This window comes from Ceratosolen solmsi, unplaced genomic scaffold (genome assembly GCF_000503995.2).
Source record: "Ceratosolen solmsi marchali unplaced genomic scaffold, CerSol_1.0 scaffold28, whole genome shotgun sequence".
NCBI classification, from domain to species: domain Eukaryota; kingdom Metazoa; phylum Arthropoda; class Insecta; order Hymenoptera; family Agaonidae; genus Ceratosolen; species Ceratosolen solmsi.
Window position 1 is genome coordinate 3216492 of NW_011948429.1, and position 3810 is coordinate 3220301.

Here is a 3810-nt window from a genome sequence, read left to right on the forward strand (position 1 = left end):
CCCTGCTGATATATTGGAGAAAGTGATAAAACGACGAGATTCATTAATAGAATACTCGAACAGTTTTCCATTAGATGTTGCACGATGCATACACCAAAACTCTGATTTATCAATGAGTTCAAAGTATGGCACTTTTACAATGAAAGATTGTATGAGCAATTGCGAGCAGTAGCGGGAAGACTATTGGATATCAGAGAGAGAAGCTAAGCGAGGGATTTTTATAGTTTCTTAGAGAAGAAAATATTAAGTTGAATGTCGGTGTTTTAAAAATTATCCGTCAGATATGAAATACTAATGCTTTTTGAACTCAGCTAAAGTGTAGTAATGCTATTCTTGTAAAGCGAAATTCCATTTTTAAAATATTTAGAAAGTCATTTGTATTGCTTCTAAATGTAAGAATAATATTCAAGCGTCTCTCAAGTTAATAAATAAAATAATAAATATCCAGACGCGCAGATCATTTACTTAGTCGACGGATTAATTACAGCATCATTTTCAAAGTTAAATTTTGATTTTGAAATTCTTAATACCAAGTTCTTAATAAGCTTCCATCCAATCCATTTCTTCTTTTAGCAAATAATTATCCACTGACTGTTCGTTCCATTTATTCGTTTCGCTAATGGAAACTTCATGGCTCCACAATTATAAAATGAGACTTGGAAAATAATTTTCTTACATTTAGCAGAATTTATTTCCCGGGAGAATTGACTTTTCAAATGCGAATAACTCAAATTCTTTCACAAAAGCAAATATTTTTTAATCCAATTGAGCATTACATTTTACTGCCTTTCATGCTATTAGAAAAAAAAAAAAAAAAAAAAAAAAAAAAAAAAAAAAACAGAAAAGCGTATATAAATATAAAATGTGTGATTAAATAATATAAAAATATACGTTCGGTTAATAAGTTTCATTAAAGTAATCTAAGATTAATTAGCTTTACAAAGAATTTTTCTTCGACTATTTTTTTTTTTATTTGAATTTCTCATAAATTGACATGTCTATAATGTTTTAGAAGCCTACTGCGAATTGATTTCTAACCCGGAACTTATGGATATTTGTAAAAGAAAAAGTAAAAAAAAAATGTGCTAAGAGAAAATATTCCATCCAATCATTTATATAAAATTCGTCTTACATCAAAGTGAAATAATTTCCTTTTAAACAAATTTCTGACACAAAAGAGGTCGTGTACATTTGAAAGAATGAAAAAGAATTTATTAAGCTACTGTGATCTAAGAAATTTCTCTTTGAATTCGCAGTTTCTCTTGGCTCTAATACAAATACTTCCATATTGAAATTCAGCATCCTTAGAAATTGTACGTCGAGTCATAATAAAAGTTAAAATTTCTTCTTTGAAAAATTATTTTTCACACAATAGCAATATTTAAAACAGTTGATTATTTGCTATTCATGACTGGCTCTCTCTCTCTCTCTCTCTCTTTCTCTCTCTCTCTCTCTCTCTAACAACAATTTTCCAATAAGGCGCTCACTCTGCAATGTATTTAATAGAGTATTTAATCGTACGGGAAACATTGTAAGGAAAATTATAATCTTAAATATATAATAATATAACTATAGAATTGAATAGCAATTAAACAATATACACCATAAGAATACAAATATAATACTTTTTGCATTCCGAAGAATTTGTTGTAAAAATTGACAAAACAAGGCATAAAGTATTAAAATATTTCACATTTAATTATTATTCATGGTGAATCGTTTGCAGTAATCCTTTTTTCATTCTCTGCTGTATACTTTTTTCGTCTCGAATTCTTTCTATTTATACTCGGCTGATCCGCGCGATGCATCAACCCGAATTCGACTTGGTTTTAAGATTTTATTTTTCATCCTTATACATTCACGAGTGCTTAATGTTACACGCGAATGGCGTTCGCGAACTTGTTGGATGATCAATCTTCCCGTTCCCTTCCATCTTTAAAGGCGATTATATTTCATAGGACAAACGTCGTCGTATACAAAAAGTTGGTATACAAAAAGTTAGCACATCGAGCTATCGCGATGCAGTTAAAAATGGGAGCTCCGCTAATCCATTAATGACAAAATTTGAAAATGAAAAATACCTAAATATTTAAAGGAATATGAATTATGTAGATGGAATATTAAAAATGTAAATAAATGTCATTGAATTATCTTTGGATGCACTCTAGCTTACGAAAATTAACAATTCAACAATTAAGATTTTTGATATGCAAACGTTTTCCACAAATGTAATATTTATATTCCATATGCATAATTATATTCCAAATAAACAATTTTATATAAGGGAACAAACTTTTTAATATTTAAAAATAAAGAGTTTCACAGTACAATAAATTTTTATTATATGTACTGGCAAGAAAATTCTTGTCATGGGAATTTGGCTTCGAGTAAATCCATTTACAAAAGAGTTTGAGTGTATTTATTTAAAAGTGAAAATTTATATCTCACAATGTAAAGAATGAAGTAATGTTTCGAGCGATAAATAAATTAAAATTTGATGTTTTTTGAACAATTATAAGCAATGATAAATTAGCGATAAATTTGTTAAAAAAGAGCCTTAAATTACCAAACAAAAAAACAAAAAAACAAAAAAAAGATAGAAAAATATTTGTTTCCATCTGCTATGTTGTTAAAAATCATTTGTTTCGAAAGTTTCGTAGTATTAGTATAAAAATATTAATATTTACATAAAATTTAGTTGAGTTCATTAATAACCTTTTCAACAATTTTAAAATGAGAAGGAAGATTAGAAAGTGACGTTGAGTCAATGCGTAACGTTAGAAAGTATAAATATTATGGACTGAAATTATATGTAAATTAATCATTATCTTGTTATAAAATCGTGACTGGAATTTATTTCAAGAATCTGTTAAATAAGAATGTTCTTCAAAATTTCAACGCCAAATCCTGTACAGTTAAGGTTTGTGGTTTGAAAAATCTGCATTCTAGAGATAATGACTCTTTTGGAAATAAAGCAAAATGAAAATGAAAAGTAAAAATAATGAACTGCAAAGGGAAAAGTATCGGAACGTTCGAAGATTAAGAAAATTCGTATTTACATAGAGGGCATTCGAGCGAGTATTCGGTATTTTCATGATCGCACTCTACTCACTCACTCACTCACTCACTCTCTCTCTCTCTCTCTCTCTCTCTCTCTCTCTCTCTCTCTCTCTGTCTCTCTCTCTCTCTCTCGCGTCACTACAGTAAAATCCTTGATTCGCATTTATGGAAGCCGCAAGTTGCAACGCATCTGAAATAATAGAAGAGGCGCTCATCCCGAAGGGCAATGTCACCGCCGCATATCGAGTTACGGGAGGGGGCTTTCGTTGCGGGATCGGTTCCTTCTGCTCATGCGCTTCGTACGCTCGCCTCCCACGCGGAATACCATGTGTTAGCGAGCGATAGAACAATAAAGGTAGAAAGGGAGAGCTACAGGTGGGCCTCCTGAGGCGCTGTAGCTCGCCGAGGGCGTAGATTCCGGTAGTCGGCTGACTTATACGAGGAGATGAGATCCTTTTGTGGCGAGAGGAACGCCCTTTAAAACGCGTCCAGCCTCGCGATATTGCCTGACCATTTCCGGCGTTGCGGAAGAGCTTACGAAACTCGGTGCGCCAATGTCACTCATTATTAATCGCGGTCTACGATTGGCGCTTGAGATGGCGGGAAATTTATCCGACCAAGTGACAAGATATGATGCGCGCCGCTCCTTGTATTAATCAACTTTCTACTCGATCTTTCTATTTCAAATATTTTCTCCTCGTCCGAGCATTTTTCGACGTTTCCTAAAAGCCCGCTCCATTAAATTGGATC

At 32.3% G+C, this 3810-nt stretch overlaps 1 protein-coding gene across 6 annotated transcripts in view; it reads left to right on the forward strand.

The window, feature by feature from the left end:
* Positions 1–3810, forward strand: part of LOC105363782 (rap guanine nucleotide exchange factor 2-like) — a 163067-nt gene that overhangs the window by 126194 nt on the left and 33063 nt on the right. The gene's annotated exons all lie outside the window — the stretch shown is intronic.